This window comes from Lepisosteus oculatus, chromosome 4 (assembly GCF_040954835.1).
Source record: "Lepisosteus oculatus isolate fLepOcu1 chromosome 4, fLepOcu1.hap2, whole genome shotgun sequence".
In the NCBI taxonomy this organism is placed as follows: Eukaryota; Metazoa; Chordata; class Actinopteri; order Semionotiformes; family Lepisosteidae; genus Lepisosteus; species Lepisosteus oculatus.
Genome location: NC_090699.1, coordinates 39,506,236 through 39,529,381, shown reverse-complemented (window position 1 = coordinate 39,529,381; position 23,146 = coordinate 39,506,236). Strand labels below are relative to the sequence as shown.

Sequence of the window (23,146 nt, the reverse complement as noted above, 5' to 3'; positions counted from 1 at the left end):
TTAATGTAGCCTAACTGGGGTGACTCACATTATATTCTGCTTCTCTTTGATGAGGAAAGGCAGCTTGGGAAGGTCAAAGATATTGAAGAAGGTTACAATATTAAAGAATGTGCTGCCAGTCTGGTCAGACTTAATGAACTTGAATTGACTCTGGCCAAAACAAAATGCTCTGATTGTACCCAAACAAAAACACTCTTGCAGAGAAGGACATTTTCAGTACGCTGAAGTTCTGAAAAAAAAAACATTGCATTATTTTCTATACCACACATAAGAAAAGCACAAACCTAGCACCAGATGTGTTCAACAATGTATTAGAAGACACATATTAGTATAATGTTGAGTTAGGAACAGTTGCACAGGGAATATGAATAATACCATTAAGAAAACAGTATTTCTTCCAAACAAATAGTTTTTTTTTTATCTGGGAGGATACAGTGGGATTCGCAATGCATGGAGTTAAAATGCAGTTAAAGTGATTCGCATATTACACAACAAAGTCTACTCTTGCTCAGAAGGGATTTCGTCCACATCCTAATGAGGCACAGCCTTCAACGGGTACTGTGATCTCTGAGTAAAGTGCTGTTAAGGAGCTTCTGGAAAAAAATGCCTTCTCATCCTATTTTAGCATTGCAAGTGACAGCACTTTGAGTAGCTGTTCTGTTGAGAGCTTGCCCAACGTTTTCATTTATTCCCTCCATATGTTTCTGGCTTAAAGGTTCACAGAAATGGTAGGGTTGAACTTTGTGCCCAGAATGCTGTAACATAAGTGAGATCACAAACCACTATCAACAAACCAAAGCATGAATATGGCTGCAATCCTCGGTAACAAGGCCAAAATAAGTAAAAAACGTTACTGCGCTCCGCTCCCCAATCCCTTTGTGAGCAAAATCCATCCAAGCCATTTATTGTTTTTTTTCTGTGAAATTAATAGCACTTATATCAGATTTTGAATATAACAAGCTTTATAACAGATTTGCTATTGTAATTATGGGGAATATGAAGGTACCAAATAATGTGAGGTACAATGGAACAAAATATTATGTTCTTATTCTCAAATTGACTATATTGATCTATGATACATATGTTTTTTGCATCATTGTTTCAATTAATAAATGAATTGCATGTTAATGACTTTGAGAAAAGCCTTCTGTGAGAATCAAATATGGCCTTTTTTGGATTAATATGTCTGTATGTCCACAATTAGGAGAAATGGGAGGTAAGATGGGGGACTGGGGAGTGCTGGTTGTGTTTGTTCTCTCTTCACATGGCACAGAAATTATAAGCAGTGCTTTATTTATTTTTATTTTTTTTTTCACTTACATGGTACGTCAGTGTAGGCTATAGCTTCACAGAACCTTTCTACAGATCACTTGCTGTCTGCACAACATTGGTATTGCTTTCTAATGTGACAGGGGGTCTCGTCAATGAAGCAAACTTACAATAAAATGTATTAGGTAACAGTTCCAAAGAGGGCTTTTGAAGTGCCTTCAATTGTAGTTTCCAAGCCAGGAGTGTAACAGAGCATGCAGAATGTTATTTTTGGAGACAACTTTGATGCATTTGGTAACCTGTTGCTTGGTAGTGGTTTGGTAACTGGGAACTCGCAATTAAAATGTTTTCTAGCTCAATGTCTGAAAACTGACCACAGTTCATGGGCTTAAATATCAGGGTCTGGGAATGCAGAGAAAAATACAGCACACTCTGCACACTTATTTGGCCTCATTTCAGAAACTAAGAGAGAGAAATACAATATCAGCCAGAAATGAAGTTGGTCAAGCAGCACCATTGGATTGTGAAGGTTCCCCTGCTGTTTCCTGTTGGCTGTTCCTTGTTTACACTGGGTAAACAGCCTGTGCATAGAGCAGCCATGGGAGTTGCTTGGCTTACTTTGTGAGAGAGCCCTGAGTAAACATCTGCATGTGATCCTGAACATCCTTGCTTTAGAGACACAGGGGAGCTTCGTCTGTCATATAAACATAAAACAAAGCGAAAACAAAACAGAGTAAATTTAAAAACAAAAGTCCAATTCCCACTCCCAGGCGATGCCTGGGAGGTATTTGTAGATACAGGCCTTTACTGTCAGGGAGAGACCTTTCACAGGCCTAGAGAAGGATGTTTCCTCATTCTTTCACGTAACCTACAGGGCTGTCAGGGGAAAAACGAATCAGTGACAGTTGGCTTCTGTCCTTGTCAATGCTAGTGTGTGTGTGTTGGGGGGGCAATGTGTCTCTGTTCTCAGCTGGAGGTAGTGCAGAGTGAAGCCCTACTGCCAGATACTATCAACCCAATGCAGATAAGGCCCAGCACATCTCTCATTAATTCTTATCTGTTCTTTTTACCATCCAGAATATGCCTTTTTGCACCCTGTTTTGGCCTTTCATTATCCGTCAGCCAGGTATTTGCCATCAGTGTATAGTGTATCTGCTTGATCATCTCAAGATCGGAGCAAGCTAGACTTGTTTTGTTCAGTACTCTGATCAAATAATAAACACTGCAGATGTCAAATTCAACGTGTAGGAAAAAGCATGTGTTTAAACACACAGAAAAGACATTTTGGAAACACTAATTAAAACAGATATGTAAAACAGGGATGCACAAGACCAGAGCTTTTGTAAGGTTTAAAGAGGATGGCTACAAATGCAACAGACATACAACTGTATCCAATATTTTTCTTCATATTGTATAGTTTTATTTAATTCAGTTGAGGTAACATTAGTTGGAAAGGAATGGTTCTCAGTTGTGTTAAAAGCTTAAATATACTTCGCAGAGAACTTTGAATGACTTATTATTTTTCCAGTTATTTATTTTTAAAATGTTTTCTTATTGTGTTTATTATTAATGACCATGTTTTCTTGTTCCTGCACTTGGTATTTACCAATGAACCATTAAACAAAAACTATATTACAAAAACTGTTAGGAAGAAGATTTTTAGTAAGCAAACCAGATGTGGAGGATGGTCTGTGCTGTAGACGCTTCCGTACGTATTCATTGTTAATAGTTTTATATTATGTGATGCTAATTTGCTTCCTGTAGGCAATAAGCTTCATCATAAGGCTTCTTTAGTCATCTCCTTTACATGCCGGGAGATGTTTATCACAAGGTAACAGTTATACTTTCAGTTTTATATGAAAATATATAAGATGAGAAATAACGGTGTACAGCTGGGTCATCTGCTTTTCATTCCAGCTTCAATTAGCAGGTAATTCCAATCGGCTGAGCTAGTTGTTTCTATAGGTCTAAATCACTTGCTAGTTGAAAAGTACCCATGAAAGATTCTGGACCACAAACACTGGACCCATCCCTGTACCTTTGCAAAACACACATCTCAACAATTTAGATCTCAGATTATAGAATTCAATCTTTTAAAGGTGGAACAGCCCAGCCTTGCAGTAGATTTAATGATGTTATTGAAAACAGCCTCCTTCTGCTCCCAGGCTCCTGGGCTGTTATTCTATGGAGGTTTATTGAACGCTTATTTATTTCATCTGCAGATTGTGTGAATTTTCAGAAGCAAGTGGGGAGAAAGGAAAGAAATACAGCAACAACAACATCTGTCAAAACTGCCTGCAGAATGACGAATCGTTCAATGTTGGATTGAACAATCCTTAATTTTGCCTTTTATCGAACCTGCTGAGAAATTAGCTTGAACATTACAGCATAACGTGTCTTTTTCTTTTTTTAAAAGGTGTCTGTTTTTAGTTCCTGCAAGTAAAGTGGCACACCTACAGTACAAACAGCTGCTGCTAATCAGTGCATGAGGTCTGCAAGACTGCAAATAAAGACAGGGAAATGGCAAAGCAGTTTAATATGTCTACCCAGCAAATGATTGCCATTTGCTTTAAAAGCTTATTTAGTTTGGAAGTTAAAAAGCATTTGAAACGTAATAAAGAAAAAGGCAATTGAATCTGTTAATTATCAGAAAACTTCTAACTCCTGGTATGGATTGCAACAAGGTAGGACTGCACCCTGGATGGGACGCCAGTCTATCACAAGGTGCGCAAGCACACTCAAACACACACAAAATTCAAATTTAGAGACACAGGTGGGAGGAACTCATAGCAAAACATATGACGAGAATCCACAGGAGAATATACTAGTTCTACACAATAGGGAACCCAGTCCTGAATAATACTAAGGACTCAAGAGCTGTGAAACAGCAGTGCTAGCTATCAGAAGGCTATGCAGCCCCCAGGCACACGTTATTACACACATACTGTATATGTATATACTGTATACATGTGTGTATACATTTGTGTAGCTGTTTTGGAATTACACTGAGCATGTTTGCATTTCAATCGTGTGGCCCTGTCACATATAATGATTTGCTCCTGCATTATTGCTTTCCTACATGTCTCAAAACATTTTTTCCCTTTTCTGCTTTAATTTAACTTAAATATTGTTGTGTAAGGGCAGCACAACAGTGTTATGGTTAGTATTGCTGCCTTGCAGCACTGGGGCCATGGGATCAATTCTGGACCCGGGGTGCTATCTGTGTGGAGTCTGTACAGTATATTTTCTCCATATTCACATAGGTTTTCTTTGGAATGCTACGGTTTCCTACCAGCAGTCCAAAGACATACTGGTAGATTAATTGGTTTCTGGGAAAACTGGCTCTGGGGTGAGTGTGTGGCTGTCTGTGTGCTCTGTGATGGACTGTGCCCTGGGTGTACCCCACCTCATTGCTTGCAGTGTAGGCCCTGGCTCCCCCTCAACCCTGTAATGGATATAGTGATTATAAAATGAATGGATGGATGGCTATTTGCACAACCCTGCTCAGTTGTAAATTAAATAAACAGCTCCACTGATAAAGTCAGTGTACACAGGAGGACTACAGTCCAGGATATTGATCCCCCTTGAGTGATGGATTAAACTCTGTTCAGTGATGCCACAACGTTGTAGAAGATGAATAACTCTACATTACTCTTTTTGCTTTGCAATTAATTGGATTAGGGTCTGGAAGGGAGTTGTAATTTTTAAGGCACTGATTTTCTCTTTTCTCCTCTTGTATTTGGCCCTGTGATTGGGTTGCTCTAATTAGGTCTTGCCATTCTTTATGTGGCAATGGGGATTTAAAAGCTGGGGCTAACTACATAAATAGAGAGGACCTTTATTTCGATTAGTTTCCGGCTGGCACTTCTTTTGTACAAGGAGTGTGAGTTGGGTGGGTGCACTGGATGGTCGTTGAGAGAAAGGAAGGAAACGGTAATGCTGTTTTGAAGTTTATTTTCCACCCATTTGGTTTGAGTAAGTATTTCAGTGGGTCAGTGTTGAGTAGATAAAGTAGTGCTTCCCATTTCAGGTTCTCTTTTTAATTGTGCTAATTGTTTGTTTTTAATTGTTGTCATGTATGGGGAAGACTGGAATCGTTATGTTTGAGATTTTATGCTTGCCTGACTGGTGTTGTTAGGAACTTTTGTATGATTTTAAAGGTAGTTTTAGTCCCTTTGTACACGAGATGTCTAATTGAAGACAGGAATTGTTGCTGGCTCAGGTTGTATTCGGTATGAGTGACCTCTAGAAGAATTTTACTGGAATGACCTCTTAGATGTGAGGCGAGTAAGTTTTTGCACCTTATTTACACTTGATGGCATCCCTATCTTGTGTGAGTCGTGAGCCTGGAAAGTTACTCTATGGTAATCCACCAAATATTCCAAAGCAGAGAGGGGGCAAGGTAGATGAAGAAAATTACTATTTGATTGTCTTTCTTTTTATTGGATCGACAATTTAGAAAATAATTTGTACATGTGTTACGCTCTGTGTAGTGTGTGCATTGAGTGCTATTGAAGGTATTGTCCTCTTTATCCAAAAAAACCCTCTCCTTGCTGTTGAAATCCTCAGGGTTTGTTCCTCAGTGTACTCCCTTGTATTTTACGAGAATGGGTGATAGAGCTTAATTACCAGTCACCGTGAAAGAAAAACAGAAAAATGTTATCATATTAAAATGATACACAGAATGCTGCCCTGTTTTCTTTGTGTTTTTCAATTGCAAAGTAAACAATAACTATGTTCAATGAGAAGGAGCAGCTTCCATAAAACGATATACTCCAAGGCTGTTATACACTACATCAAACAGAAGAAGCCATCATTAAATTGCCCTGAGGGTTTCATTAACTTGTTCACCTAGACAGCTAGACAGGGAGAAAGACTGAAGAACTTTGGTGTTCAAGCACCGCACAGCACACATAAGGAAAGAGAAATACCTCACTGCCAGTTGTGAAATGCCGTTCGCAACAGAAGGCACGAGCATGTCCTGGGAATACATCAGTAACAACAGAAAAGAAGAATGAATGCCAGCTCTGCACATTCTAATGCAAAAGCTGTTGCTCATTTGTTAATTAATAAACAACAACATTCAGTTACCTCAGATGATCCCTTCTGCCTGGTAGTCAATCAAGTGAAATGTTACATGGATGACTAGGGTCCCTTTTAACTTGGGCCAAAGGCCATTAAGGAGGGCTTTACCTCTGTTGCTGATTGATAAACAAGTTCTTATGTCGACCTGAAACAACGTGTTGAATGTTCATGTATATTTAAAGTCTGTGATGTGATGTGTATTGGTTATATTATTAGTCTTTCAACAGAATTACAAGTTCTGAATTTTATTGTATTAAAATAATTGACACACTAGCCATTTAGAATGTCTTCTAAGATTTGAACTAAAAAAGTATGAATAAATGTTGTGAATATAAAAGCTGTGTTCAGTTACTCATGGTGTCTAGTGTCCTCTAGATTTATTCATACACCTGATGAAATATGAACCAAAACATCACACTGTATAATAGAATGAGTTATGGATTGCTTAAAACTATTATAAAAGTCTTTTACTGTAATTGCAATAGAATTGCAAAAGGCAAAGTCATATTTGTCATAAATAATTAATTTAATTTCAGAAAACACCAGGGTCACATTAATTCAGAGCTCCAAATATTCCTTTAAATAAAATCCAACAAAAATAAATCTACAAACGCTTTGGAAGGGCAATGGAAGCCTCTGGAGCCATATAGAGACCTCTGAAGGTTTCCCCTTTCCCTGGGGTATAAAAGGAGGATTCCATATGGAAGACATGAAGTACAGTAGCTGCATGCAGTATCATAGTTAAGATCAGAGAGATCTCAGAACATAGCAGGCAAAACGTCACTGACCTCCACAAGTTGGGGGATGCCTATAAAAGAAAGCTAAATCTACTCTTTCCTCTGCAGTCTCCATTATGATGGAATTGAAGTCTATTGGTATAGCAGACAGTGGCATGCCAGTCCAGTGATTAATATTGCTGCCTTGCAGCGTTGGGGCTCAGGCTTGAATTCCTGTGTTCACTTGGGTTCTCACTGGGTGCTCCAGTTTCCTCCCAAAATTAAAAAAACATACTTGTAGGTTAATTGATTAACTGGCTCTGATGTATGTGAGTTAGTGTCAATGTGCTTCCCCTCCAATGTGTGTCTACTCTGCTTTGCGCCTATGGTTTGCCGGTTTACACTCCAGTTCCCTAGCGACTGTGATTTGGATGAAACATTTATAAAATGAATGGATGGATGGGATAGCGGTATCCACAAATGGAAGAGGATAGAGGTGTGTCTTGTCACAATGGTCTGTGAAGCAAGTGGTTCATGAGGCAACTGTAAAATCTAAAGGCAACAATTACATGAACAGTTAACATATTCAAAGTATCAAAACCTACAATTTGGCATCATCAATTTGAAATTAAATGAAATGTGTTTATGCAAAAATTGCATGTGAAAGACACCTGGAACCACATCTGGTGGTCAGATGAAATAGAAAATAGAAACAGGTCAGATGAAATGGAAATTTATCTTTTTCAACATGCTCATCAGTATTATGGTTGGAGTATCAAAAAAAGATTAAACTCGTTGTGAACACATATCCACTGTTAGAATTGGTGGCCGGTCTATGTTTGGAGGCCTTTTGGCATCTATGGGTCCTGGTGCCCTTATTAAGATAGTGGACAATCTTGAACTCCAACATATACATTTTGGCCAAACATTCGTTTTTTTCTGCCAAGAAGCCCGGGCCTGGCCAAAAACCGATGATAATAATCAACTTCCAGAACTCAATCAATATCTCACATTTTTGGTTTAAACTTGAGAAGGCAGTTCAAATGGAAAAAAATGGGAACTAGGAGGTTTGAAAGACATAGAGCGATTCTGCTTAAAAGAGAGATAAAAAAAGGTCTCCCTCAAAGTGCCCAAACCTCTTAAAACATGAAGGAAAAAGGGTTCCCTGCAAGAGGAGGATTTAAAATAACAAAGGATGAGAAAAGGAAAAAGGTAGAGGTAACAAAGATTGTCAAAGATTGTTTAGAGAATAATTAGTAAGGGGAAGGTATGTGTCACGCCCAGTACACCTAGAGGGTGCTCTAATTCACTCCTGTTCCTAGTTCCCTGTGATTATTCTTGTCTTTCTGGTGTGTCTTGTTGTGTAGCCTATTTACTTCCTGCTTCTGCTCTGCTCCTCACTCAGCACTGAGGTTTGGATGTCCTGAGACCCACCTAGCACCAGGTCGCTCATGTCCATGGCCTGAGGGCATAGGTGTCACGCCCTCTGCAGCCAGAGGGCGCTCCTTCTCTGTCCTGTCCCTAGTTTCCGGTCTGCTGTCCTTCCTGTCCCTCTCTTCCTTGGGCTATATATTTCCGGGTCTTGCACTCTTTCCTCGCTCAGCATTGATGTTCGGATGTCCTGAGACCCGCCTAGCACCAGGGCGCCCCACGTCTGCTCCCTGAGGGCATAGGTTTCTATACGGCATTCCTGAACTCTTTGCACTAATGAGCCCGGGCCTTTTTCCCGTCTCGCCGCTACGCATATGGGTCTTTTTCTGCTCTTCTGCTCCCCACAGTTAGTCCCTTTGGACGTCCGTGACAATAGGTTTCTATACGGCATTTCCTGAACAGCTGAGCCTGGGCTAACCCCCGTCTTGCTGCTACACATAGGATCTATTTTCGCTCTCCTGCCATTCCACGGTTCATCCTTTCCGACATCCGTGACAGCATGAGCATGCAGAGGAGAAGGAAACCGAGTGGAGATGATGGCAGAAGGTGACAATGGGAGCTGATGGAACAGAGATGTAACGGTGTGAGAGTGATGGAGATGAAGCAACAGTCAGAATACTCGAGAAGGATGACAGAGGAGTTGGTGAGGATAAGGAATCAGTTTATGACCAGTTTTGTGAGGAAGGCTAGATGGAAAGACTGAGCACTTGTCAACTTATCTAACACTTCCTACTTATCTCAGCTGCGGAGATGCAATTAAGGTGGTGAATGATAAAGTTACCTAGCAAAAAGGGAAAGTGGCAGGAAAGAAAAAAAATCACCAAAATAAAGTAGAGTGTCAGTGGGGAGGTAGAGAATAATTTTGAGGAGTCGAGTAGGGAAATGTATGTCATCATCATGAAAGTTAAATGTGGTAACAGAGAGAAGGAACAGAACAGGACAGAGAGCAACCAGAAGGGGAAAAAATAGCAGTCCTGTCCTGTGCCAAGACTCTGTCTAGAGAGAACAAGGGATAATGGAAGAGGAGAGGGCTCCTCAGTAGTGGAATTTTCATGTTTTCAAAAGAGAGAGATGGGCAAAAGCAGAGATAAATTTAGCTTGGATAGAGACTGACTACCAGTTCCAAAGACCGCCTGCAATAATACAATGTCTGGGAGTTGGAAAAGGGGGAAGTGACAAGGTAATCATGGTGAAAGAGATCCAACTGTCTACAGGAAAGAACAGCAGGAAGGAGCATAAGGTAGCAAATGAGTATACAAGATAACTGGGAAACTAGTTACAATGTTTCTCTCTTTCTCTTGCTCCATGAGGAGGATCTGGACAAGGGAGCAGCAGAAAGGCAGATGAAAATCAGGAAGCAGGAGTAGAAAGAGCAGAAGCAGGGGGACAGTCTTGCAGGTAGATTCTCTGTGACTTTGTATTTGTAGGCTGGGGGCTTTTGGTATTGTTCATGCTTGTTGTTATTTCTGTAATTGAGACCCATGGAATTTAACCCATCTGTGTAACACATCTGTTTTTACACTTGCATTATGACATTTATGACACATTTCTAAGTCTCTTAGAGTGCAGCCATGACAAACTTCTGTTCTGAGATTTAAGTTTGCAGCTGAATCAGGGATAGATTTTGGTGTTCGTAGGCCCTAGGCACTTTGACTCCGAAATACGCAAAAAGAGGGCTAAACCAAATGAATTACGTTGCTTGACATGATGCACTTTAAACTATTCTAATGCTAAACCACATGATTGATGGAGCGAATTGAGTGGCCATCACTTAGATATTTCTAGTTTCTAGAACAGCCACTAGATAGCATATGATTATTAATTTGGAGCACCTAGAGTCGATTGCAAGCATGTTGTTTCAGCTCATTTTTCGTTAGTCACTAGTGTTTCCCTCCTTCGTAGGCCCTAAAACTTTCGTAGGCCCTAGGCACTGTGCCTACAATGCCTAGTGGGAAATCTTACAATTAGTATTTCTAATTCATCAAAGAGATCTGAAGACAAAAAAAAATGTGTTGGGCAATAGATATTTGAATAGAAGAGGCCTTGTGTCTGAATTCTACCTGTCTTGAAGGTTGAGAGTGTATTTGGTTGATCTGGTCTTATTAGGTCCTTGATGCAGTTCAAGTTCGGCCAGTTTTCCCTCCCCAGATTATGGAAAACACAAGACGCATGTGCTGTAGTAGACACAAAAGTGATAAAAAAAACAGGTAAGAAAAACATGAGAGCAGATGCGATTGGATTCATCAGACTAATGAGGCCTTCTTCTGAAAGCACCAAAAGACAATAGAGGACAGTCCAACACCTGCATCACAAGCAGACTACAGATGGTGTTTTATTTATTAACAAGGGCTTCAGGAGTTTGTGCTGTCAGCTTTTGGTCCTATTGGACTTTGCTTCAGAAACACAAGCAGATGGTAAAATTCCTTTAATTAAAGCTCAGCAAGAAAACTAGACAAACACTTAAATAAACAGAAGCTCTGTTTCACAATGAAGTGAGGAATTGACACACACACACCATTCAATTACAAGAAAAGACAAAAAGAAACTGATTCAAGGAAAAGGAATACTTTTCTTTAAATTCTCAAATCAAAGCTGGAATGTTGCCGACATGCAACACATGAATTTCATAATATACTGTTTGTTTTTTGGAGTGAGACAAGGCACAGATTTCAAAATATTTCACATCAAGGAAATTTAAAAACCATGAAGACATAAAACCCTGTTCTTGACAAGAATGTTTCTTACCATTAGCCTCTTGTGTGGGACGTAACTTGAAAATAAACATGCTATTCTAACCAAATTATGTCTCCAGTGCCTTAGATAAAATTCATGTGGTTCATGGTTACTTGGAACATGAAGGATGCAAGCTGCACAATAATTTTTGTCAACAGCAATGGCTGATATCTTTGCAGCCTTAGTAAAAATAAATTATTAAGTTACTGTTCCCCAATAATTTGTCTTACATTTTTTACCCTAATTGATTCTATATCATATCTTACACAGTACTACAGTATGTCCCACTGTGTACTTTGTTGGTGATCTATAATTTCTGTGATAGGGATAGTTTAATAACACCATGAACAAAAACATTAAAAAAAGAAAGGAGGCCATTCAGCCTCTAAAATATAAAAAGTTTTAAAATATTTAAAAATAAAATCAACTCCTGACAGGTTGCTGTGATTATAGGGACAATCAACTGGTCTCACTCCCATTGTCGTGCTAAACATTTTAAATTTGTATTGTTATATCATGGAAGCTGACAAATGTTTTCCTCTATGACACCTGTTTCCTTCTATCCTGCTGGCTTGATGTCCCTGGAACACTCAGACTGTGCTCAGAAGACGCCAGCATAAGCACATAAAAAAAGTGTTTTGTTGCCTAGCAAATGCTGACTGTTGAAGATTTCCACATGTGCCAAGAGTGACTGACAGTCAATATTTCAGGATAGCAAACATCTATGCAACTGCAACAAGATAACGTGAGTCTTTGTTCGAGAGTTTTTTCTCATCAAACACCATAAATTACACTTAAATTACAGCTATGAGCCTCTGAAATGTACAGGTAAGTGAGAATCTCCTACACATGTACTGTCAAGACATTTTGATTAATGCTATGGGTTTCTTAAAATTAATTTCAATAGCAGGTAGCTCCCATGCTTTCATTATGGGAGCAGTCATTTCATCAGCCAGCAGCCATATCACCCTGCAACTCACAACTGGCAACCCACTGAAGCTAAGCAGGTGTGAGCCTGGTCAGTACCTGGATAAGAGACCTCCTGGTGAAAACTAAGGTTGCTGCTGGAAGAGGTGTTAGTGGGACCAGCAGGGGGTGCTCACCCTGTGGTCCATGTGGGTCCTAATGCCCCAGTATAGTGACGGGGACACTATACTGTAAACAGGCACCGTCCTTCGGATGAGACGTAAAACAGAGGTCCTGACTCTCTGTGGTCATTAAAAATCCCAGGGCGTTTCTCGAAAAGAGTAGGGGTGTAACCCCAAAGTCCTGGCCAAATTCCCCATTGACCCTTACCAAGCATGGCCTCCTAATAATCCCCATCTATGAATTGGCTTAATTTACTCTGCTCTCCTCCCCACTGATACCTGATGTGTGGTGAGCGTTCTGGCGCACTATGGCTGCCGTCGCATCATCCAGGTGGATGCTGCACATTGGTGGTGGTGGAGGGGAGTTCCCATTACCAGAAAGCGCTTTGAGTGGAGTGTCCAGAAAAGTGCTATATAAGTGTAAGCAATTATTATTATTATTATTATTATTATTATGTCATATGCTGTATGTTAAGACTATGATTGTGTCTTAACACAATCTATGAAGACTAGGACATTCGAACCTTGCCACAGATTCTGTTTATCTCCCAGAATCACAAATACATGGACAGACCAACAACTGACATAATTGTTTGTTTTATTGCCTTTATCTTTTCTAGTGATTCTACTCAAACCCCAGGGCACATTATTTAAATACTGACACCAAAGGACACACATTCTATACCCGCACAAGTACCCCATTGGACCCCAGTTACCCAGTAACCACACCCAATGTCCTTGAGGAAAAGTCCAGCAGTACTCTTCCCTAGTTGTACAGTAGTTCCATTGGTGGTTCTTGGGCTCCTTCTCCAGGCCTGGCTGTCCTGGACAACATAATCCCTCATGTTTTCCCCCTATCTTGATTTCCCTGACACCAACATCAGGTAGGGGGAGAGAAAGTTGATGTTGAAGCCTTTCTCAGCTGCTTTCTGTGAAGTCTCTATTTTCTGAGTCATCTCCTGGGTGCAGGGTTGTAATCTCTTCCACAATCTGTCCTTGTTCAAAAAGTTTTCTGTTCTTGGCTGAAGATAAAGGCTCATAACTTATCTTTTTAACTCTTCCCCCCTCTCTGACCAAGGTCTGGTCCAAACTGGCTCAGCAACTTCACGTGCCAATACCTAAGTTGTGGTAATTCCTCAGAATTTGTGCTAAGCAGGCATTTGATCAGAGCTAGAAACACAGAGGATAGGGTGTGAAACTGCATCAACACTAGTGTGAAGTTGTATAAGGGTTAATTGGTCAATCAACGTAATTTAACGGTTCTTCCACATCCATTCTCTTCACTTTGTGATATTTCCATCATGAGAAGCAATTGTGAACATTCTTGCAGTAAGTGCAGCACAGCAAAGTCTTAAATGAGTACATATTATGCTAAAGAAGTTCAGGTGGGTAGCTGCATCAGCATGCATAGGCTGCAAAGGACCAAGTAATAGGTTTATTCCATGCTGAAAAGACAAGAAAGAAAACAAAACCGGCTGTGTAGCCTTCTTGAGATGTGAGGAAGGTATGGTAATTCCTCAGAATCTGTGCTAAGCAGGCATTTGATCAGGGCTGGAAATGCAGAGGATAAGGTATCACACCTCACACCTGAAGAATGCTCCATGGCCGAAACGTTGTGTTTTCTTTCTTCTCTTTTCAGCATGGAATAAACCATTTACTTGTTCCTTATGCTAAAGCATATCATAAACATGTGCAGTGCACCAGAGTGAAAGAATTGTAAACAGCATGAAAAAGAAAGGTAAATCAATGGAAATTAAAATGGAACATAAAATGTTAAAAAGTACTATAGCAAAATATGGAAACACCATGCATATTTATAAAACAAGGCTTTCATAAGGAGTTGATTCCAGGCATAAATAGTTACAAAGAAATGTTATTTAAGAAACAATGAAAAAAATTACTTGTAAGACTAGAAAACTGTTAAGAATTTATTTACATAAAGATAGGTTGAGCTGAAGGCTTGGTGTACACACTTGTCACATGACCTCTTCTATAGCATATCATAACTTTTTTACATACTCATCTGTTGTCCTCATCCTGGAACAAGACACTTTCTATGTACATTTGTGTAAATTATTCATATGTTAATTTATGTATTGGTTTTCTATATGCCTTATCTGTTAGTATGGCCTGCCAGTTTTGTCAAAATCAGTATTCATCCTTAAAATTCACGAGTAAAGGTTATTAATTCATTGCAATAAGACAAGATGAATGAATCTTGATGGTGCTACAGAACCAACAGACATACAGTACACATGTACACAGTCCTACCTGGCAATGATGGATAACAACCTGTTTTTTAAAAACCTTACTTGTACTCTATGTGTTTGTTGTCTCCCTACAAAATGTGCCTCTCTCAGAATCTTTTTGAAGATAATGAGCTGATATTTTACATTATGAAATCTTTGTTTCTCTAAAACTGTCTTGTGGTTCCAAATCTGTGTGAAAATCAAACTGCTTATCAGGTTTTATCCAAACATTAAGTTTTATGACTTTAAAGCTCAGACAGAGTGTGGCAATAGGATGAGCACCAAAACATCTTCAGTGAGTTCTGCACATTTTGTACAGTAAAGCAAACAGTGTGGAAATAGTGCAAATAACAGTCTCAAACAGGAAAAAGTTACACTATCAGAAGATACTGATCTCCATTGCTTGAAATGGATTTCTTAAGACCATAAAGTAAAAGCTGTAGAAAGTGATTAAAATTTAATTCATAATATTCCTAAAGCTTGCTCAATTTCCCTTTAAGTCATGTTCATGACGGCATAACAAAAATATCAACCCATCCATAAATACAGAAAAAAGTTTAACTCATTAAAAAAACATCTTACCACACAGGACAATTTGCATTTAATTTTTAAAAACTGTTCTTTAAGCTGTCCTCTGTTCTTTAAAATTAGGGCTTTTGACAGACCTCTACACAACTTGACTAAAATGTCTCTTAGAAGGCAGAATACAGTGAACACCCAGTGGAGATGGTCTTCTCACCTCTGCCTTCCTTCTCTCACTTTGAGATTTATAATGAGTATTCTTCTATTTTTCGCCCTCAAGATAAAATATATTGAGTCCAGATTTATGCTGCTACCAGTCTGATGCAAATCCCCAGGAGTGAGAACCTTAGACTTATCTTCAGGGTGTTTCGATCACTTGTAATAAACAGCAGACACGTCATTCTCTTATCGTTGCCCATCTGACTCTCTGCCCTTCAAGTATGCATGCACGCCCCCTTCATTTATTTAAATTGTGTATCCCTCACCACTTTTCCTGATCTGGGAAATAAAAGTTCTACTCTTACAGGTTTCCTTTTTTGCTACCAGTAGCAAACAGAAAAATATCAACTGACAAAATGTGTACATCTGCTGTTTTTGCCACAGATTCTTGCCATTAACCAGTATGTCTTTGAACTAGAGCACCTGGGAAAATGTAAACACAGGGAAAGCCATACAAACTCCATGCGGATAGCACTCTTTAATCAGAAAAAAATGTGTGGAGGTTTAGGTTGTGGGTTTCATTAAAATGGAATGGGAGGGATTACAGGTAAAAAAGATGATTTTCAAGTTTGTTGGGGATCCCAGTCCAAACAATCAGGCCCGTGCAGGAGTCACCTCCATGGTTAAAAAAAAGTGTTTTACTTTCGTACCCAGTGGCTCATCAGCTCATTTCAATAGGGTCCAGTCTCTTCTCCATATATTTTACTTCTATTTTCTAAGTCAACCCCTTTATATAGGATGGAGAACTTGACCAGTATAACCTATTGAGAAGCAGTCTGTCACCCTTCCTCCTAAAACCTAGCAATAAAACAATTTAAAACTTGCACAAAAATGCAATTGCAGTGGTTCCAGATGAACAATTCTTCAGACCATCTCCATTATACATACAGTCAGGTTGTGCCTTGTAGCTGCCTTTACATGCTTTTGAGGCATCCTGTTAATTTTGTGCATATGTGTAATGTGTCTTTTGATGTGACTGCTTGAATACTGCTTATCACTGACGTTACCGAGGTTCTTAACAATCTCCAAGTACAAAGTCTTTTGTTTCCATGTTTAACTCTAGCAAAATAATATTATGCTTGGAGACTAAGGCTTTTTGGTTGCATTCATTTAAAGGTAATGGTCTGGTGGAATTAAGTAAAATACGATTACATTTTGATGGTGATTGCGCTCTATTTTGCTGTCTTTTTCTTTTGAAAGTTAAGAGTAAATTATTAAAAATTCACAAAGGATAGAACAGAAAAAATGCTAAGGTTTATTTAGGGCTGGTAGCCTGCCCTTCCCATCTGCTTAAAAAGTTAAAGAAAAACTATAGCAGTACTACTGTAAAAGTATTTCCGTGGCCCTGCTCTACCTCACAGTGATAAAAACAGCATGAGTGGCCTTGACACTAGTGCACTGCACCCACAAGTGTAACAGGATTGGAATTTATAGCTTAACCTCTGGCAGGAATTTTCTTGTGTCCTGCTGATGTGAAAAATTACAAATTTCCCAGCCTCATGCAGAAGGAAATTACTTTACATTCCTGTGAGGGGTCAGCATCAAACTGGGAAAATGAAGACTCCTTAAAAGAAAGGAACAGATGAAACACAGTGGGACACTGAAATGTATAACCTAAACTATAGTGGAGTCTATTTACACTATCATTATTGTTGTTGAAACAGGGCCTGTTCATCTGTAGCTCAATCTTTCCACAGCCCTCATAAATAATTGTTGGTGCCCACAGACCTATTTGTATATTTATCATTTGCCTTCATCTTACTAATTATGACAATCGCAAGCTATAATGTACACAAATGACAAATTGTCATTTGCCTTCAGATCCTGTATTCAGGTTTACAACATTATCCAGCACCAGTCTACCACCAAAACTCCTTTATTTACAGTCATTTTTTAATAAAATCAAATTATTTCAGTCATGTAAGTTATCTTAGTGTACTGCGTTCACTTGTTCAATGCTGGATAAATGTGCTACTTGAAACTGTAACCATGCCCATACACACAAGCTTTTTGATCTGTGTTTTTTCACTATTTTTTATTTTGATCAAATTAAAAGTAGTTTATTTTGATAAAAGGGATAAAGTGGTAAAACACATCAGTGTCATGAAATTTGCCACATTGTGAGATAAGGAGAAAGTAAATAAATCAAATATATATTTTTTTAAAATAGGAGGGAGACAAATTTAAGAGGTTTGCAAGATTTATCAATATTGCATTTATTGCTTCTGTTATATCCTGGAAGCTAGGGTAGTGGGATTCATATTCCTTCATCATGGGCTTAAAATTCATATTCATCAATCAGCATTTTCAGGTTTTGTTTTCTCTTCGCTGTAATGCAATTATCAACGAGTTTATCGATAGTTTTTTTATTACTGTACCGATGGCACTGAGAATCCAGATCAGTGGACAACTGACTTCTATTTCCTTTAAATATTATTTCATGCCCATCTTTTTCAAAACAGATTTTCTTTTATCCCACATCAATAGTTAACATGGAACAAAATTAGAAGTCATAACTTTGGTCTGCTGGCTTTCTCATTTTTAGGTCAGTAAATTATCGGGAAATGTTTGACATAGCATGACATATTCTGTCTGAAAGCTACTGTTCTTAAGAACGTCTAATATTTACTTTGCCCTCGCACACCATTCTCTGTTGTTTTTTCTTTCACATTCGGAGCCTGGCACATTCTGTTACTGCTGAGGGATATTTGAGGTTATACAGAAGTACACTGTGAAATGACAGACTGTTTGCACTTGAATTCTGGCCAAATATATGTGACACTAGTGAGCTTATCCTTGTTTGCTCTACCTAGTAACCCACAAGACTGTAGTTCCCCTTTCTGTAGTGCACTGAGAAAATTATTTACTTGAATAATGCAGGCATTTTACCATTACCATTTTTCCATCATCTACTGTTGTATCCTATCAGTAATTTAATGAGAGCATTGTATAAGTGTCTAATGTCACAATTACCCATTTTGTAATAAAGTGGCACCAGACTGAGACAATTCCTCTTCACTGTGACTGTGTCGGCATTCTCAGGCTTCTATCGTAGGTCCTGCATCTTAATCTTTTAATCTCATTATTTTTGCCAAAGTCTGTAATAATGAAACACTCTATAACAACACGAAAAAAAAAAAAACCAACAATACATCTGGATATAATTTTCCACTTAAAGTTTCCAATTGAAGCTGTAAAATTGTAAAAAGAAATGTTTATGAAACTGTTTATTATTTCACAAAGTGACTCATAAATCAAAACACCTTGTTTTATTTAAAGTAATATAAATTTAACATATCTTGTTGTATTAAAAAAATATTAGCATTTGTTTTGCCTTTCTACAGTGATTTAGTCATTTTAGTAATTTAGCTTTGGAAAGAAAATAAATGTCAAATTGTATCTTTTAGAACTGACACCTTGTACAGAACATAACAAGGTATCTTCTAGCATTGCATCTGTACATTATGTGAACAGCAACACCTACAAATGTCACTATGACATCCTGTAGAAGAGAATACTCATCTATTGCACATTGTACATGAGTATAATATACTGTACAGGTATTTGTGACAAAATATAACATCAGAAAAAATATTCAGTAGTTCTCTTTTTTAAAAACAATAAACTAAACTTAAAAACATAGCACATTTCCAAAATTTCTTATTTTCATATTAAATATGGACACGTTTACTTTGACACATTACGTACATTGAATTTTTTACAAAGTTTCCATATACTGTATGTAGAGCTTTGTATACATTTTTATTTGTATACAAGAGAAGGCCTTTTAAAACTGCAAATAATAGGCTCATGTACAGTAGTTGTTTTTTATGTTAGCTTTTCATAATGGTGTGTTCCACAGTTCTCATATAATGGATTTATCTCAGGATTTAGGGATTTCCTCTGAATACTAAACATCTGAGACTACATAAGAGATCTACCCAGGAGGAAGGGTTCAGCTAAATTTTTACATGAGTGGAAGAGATGGCTATTATGTTCAGTTGAGAGCTCCATTTCTGAGTTGTTACAAATGAGCAAAAGCAAGCACAATCTTAATTAGTGTATTTTTTTATACAGTCAATATAAATATAAACACACATAACCTATTAGCATATTAGCAGCCATATCACCCTGCAGCTCACAACTAGCAACCCACTGAAGCTCTGCAGGTGTAAGCCTAGTCAGTACATGGATGGGAGGAAAAACTAAGGTTGCTCCTGAAAGAGGTGTTAGTGGGGCCAGTAGAGGGTAGTCACCCGGGAGTCTGTGTAGGTCCTAATGCCCCAGTAAAGTGACAAGGACAATATACTGTAAAAAGGTGCTGACCTTGGGATGAGATGCAAAGCTGAGGTCCTGACTCAGGATGTTTCTCAAAAAGAGTAGGGGTGTTACCCCAGCATCCTGGCCAAATTTTCCATTGGCCTTTACCAGTTGTGGCCTCCAAATTATCCCCATCTATGAATATGGGGATTACTATAATCACTCAGTTCTCCTCCCCGCTGGTACAGTAACTGATGTGAGGTGAGTGTACTGTGCGCACTATGCCTGCTGTCGCATTTATATTATTAACATGAGCTAGTCTATAAAAAAACATCTTATCTCGTATAGTATTTGGAAGCTGCCAGTTTCTCTGTAATATTCTGCTGTGCAATAACAATCTGTGCATCTACACTTGTTATATTCTAGTTCTTGTAGCCTAGAAAGGATTGTTGTGTTAATCAACATTGTTTATCATGAAGCAGATCTTCCTGGCAACAGTTTGTGCTTAATGATGCTTCATTTAGCAGCAGAGACACAATCTTCTTCCACACTTCAATCTAGGTGCCACTACATCACTGTCAAACTGTAAAGCAGGTAAACATCTGACTGAATTATTGCATTCAAATAGAGATAGAATGTTCATTACATAAAACATATAGCACGTAAAGTGAATTATATAAGGCCAGCAAATCATTTCCATCTGAAGTCTGGCCACAGCATTTATGAAGTAGTATTGCTTTTATAAAATAAATGGAAGCTAAAGCATTTGGCCCTGGCTGTAGACTTCACACATTGACATATGCCAAAGGTTGTCTATGTATGAAGAATTTAATGAAGTTTTTCAATAAAGAGAAGGAAAATCTTTAAAATATTGGAATTTGAATCAAAGTAAAAGAAATACGACCAGTTCTTCAAAGGACTGTACAAGGACTGTGGTTCATTTATTGTAGTTTGGCTTTATGTTGCAGTCCTACTCAATATAAAACCAGTTTTGTTTGTACTAATTCTGCACCACTTTGGAAAAACGACTGCTGTTTTCAATACCTTTGCATATTTAGAAGCTGCAAAGAGCATACTATTCTGGGTCAAATTAAAATGTTTAAAATGATAAATTCATATTTTTTCTCATGATAGCTAGATGCTATTGGCACAATCTTCCTTCATTGCACAATATGTCTAGTTGAATGTGGCTGAGATCCTAGAAAGTGACTGCCCATTTCCTGGTCGCATGAGAGAAAGACAGCTTCAAAGACAAAGGAGTTTTAAGAATATGCTTTGGCCCAAGATTCACTGTTATATAGATTATACTGTACACCACCAGAGCCTCATGCACAAAAGAGCCAGAACTCAATCACTACACAAGGCTTTCAGATCACTGTTATGGCAACTATCTGTAAAATGTGAAACTTCTCATTTTCTGCCTGTGGTGTTTTCATTGTTTTGGTATTTTTTGCGATCCATTAGTAGAGAAGAGGTTTTCTGAACACCGCATGTTAAAGTATTAAGGGAATTCTGACATCACTGTGTGGATGCAAGGGACTTAAAGTTTCTCTTATGGAGAGGTTTTGACACCCTGGTCTTAGGAAAGTAAAACAATACAGGAAATTAATGACTTTCTCTGAAGCCCCTTCATTTTCACTAAACTTACTTTGGTGCTTGTTTGTTTTTGTATTTTTTATTACTCCTGAAAAAAAAACCCACAAGGACTGCTTTAATGTGGATTTCCAAAAGTTGTTTTTTTATATGTTATAGGTTATATTAAATATGTTATAAGTTCCTTATATGTTAAAGGAAATTAAATATGTTAATAAAATGAAATATGTAAAGAAACCAAGGGATACTTATAGTATCTGAAAAATAGCACAGAATAAATATTTGACAACAAAATTATTAGCTTGCTTATTTTAATTTCCATCTGAATGTAGTCTAGACAGGTACTTCTCAGCTCTATGCTATTTTCTATAGTCAATTAGGGCTCATGGTTCTATCATAAGATAACTCACACTTAGCTATTTAGTCTATATTTGGTCACATTATCAGTGCTCAATAAAACAGGTAAAGCATTACATAATCTTATTTTGTGCCTCCAAAATCTATGAATATCATAGAAACCAAAAAAGTATTGTATATTGCTATAAATAAAACATTTACTAAACAGTTCCGTTTCCAGAATTGTGAAACATCACATCACTTTCACATCATGCAACCACTTATCCCATTCAGACAAGCATTGGGAGCAAAATGGGTTGCACTCTGGACTGTGCGTGAGTCCATTGCAGGGCAGACACAGACACACTCACACCAGGGCCAATCTTACAGTGTATAATTAACCTACCAGTGTATTTTTGGACTGTGGGAGAAAATTGGAGCACATGGAGGAAAAACATGTGAACATGGGGAGAACATGCACACTCCACCCAAGACAGCACCCAGGGCCCCCAACGCTGTGAAGCAGCAGTGATAACCACTATAACAGCCAGCATGGTAAAACAGTGATAACTAATTAACATTCTCCCCATAATTCATTGTACCATCTTGCTCATCTCATCATGAGCCTGGAAGTGAATCTTTGCAAGTTGTGTGTTGGCTTTCACGGCTATAGATTTCATTATAAACTCTCCACCTTAATTTTCTATACTGTAGCACTGTGCATAGCCAAATCTCTCAATAGCCTTTACACTAGTTGGAACAAGGGAAGAAAGCGGAGAAGAAACAGAAGCTGCCATCATTTAATCACACAGGTCAATCACACTTACTGTATATCTGGTCAATATTATGCAGTTTAGCATACAAATAGCAACTGCAACAAAGCTACATTATTTGTTAAAAAAAAGCTTAAATTATGAAGTAAAGCTAAAAAAATGTTTTGTAAGAATAAGAAATATTTCTTGTGTTGTAGAGAGGTGCATTCACAAGAACATACCAAATGAAAAGAGGGACTATAAAGCATAGCTCCTTTTACGATTTACAGTATTATTGAGGTAATAACCTTCCAAACGGCAGGATAAAATGATTATTCAGGGGGAAATGAAGACTATCAAACCTTTTCTCTTTTCTTTTAAAGATGAAATCAAGTTGGGGGATGTGGGCAGCCCACTCACAATTCTGGGAATGAGATGTTCAGCGTTGGTGCTATTCTGTAAAGCCTTTAGAAAAGTCATGATGCAAGTCAGTAAGAGAAAATCAGCATGGCCCCAAATCAGAAGGGTGTGAGCACAAGGAGGGCTACGCTGCACACATCTGAAAATAAAAGTTGAAAAATAAATCAAGTATGTTTCTGCTTGGGCTTGTAGTCTTGACATTTCATAACAAAACGAGTGAGCTGGGGGGCTAAAAAGCTGATGATACAGGAAAGCAACAATAACAGCACAAAAAAAAGATCATTCCTCAATGTGTGCCAGTGATGGAGGTCTCGATGATTAGTGTTTGGAAAAAAAGGACTGTGTTTAATTTTAGGCTCTAAAAGCTTGAAGAAGATACTCCCTGCAACAATGAAGAGAACGTATTTTTATATATGCGTTATAAATCAAACCAGGTAACGGGTTTATTCCATTCTGAAAAGAAAGGAAACACA

At 38.2% G+C, this 23,146-nt stretch overlaps 1 long non-coding RNA gene across 2 annotated transcripts in view; it reads right to left on the bottom strand.

The window, feature by feature from the left end:
* Positions 1-23,146, bottom strand: part of LOC107077392 (uncharacterized) — a 52,664-nt gene that overhangs the window by 18,361 nt on the left and 11,157 nt on the right. The window contains exons 1-2 of one of the 2 annotated variants that reach the window (XR_011189318.1): positions 15,311-15,526; positions 10,562-10,675 (exon numbers count right to left, since the gene is read on the bottom strand). This is a non-coding gene — a long non-coding RNA (uncharacterized lncRNA). Of the gene's footprint in view, positions 1-10,561; positions 10,676-15,310; positions 15,527-23,146 lie in introns of those variants that run through there. The other variant, XR_001478432.2, reaches the window with a different exon arrangement.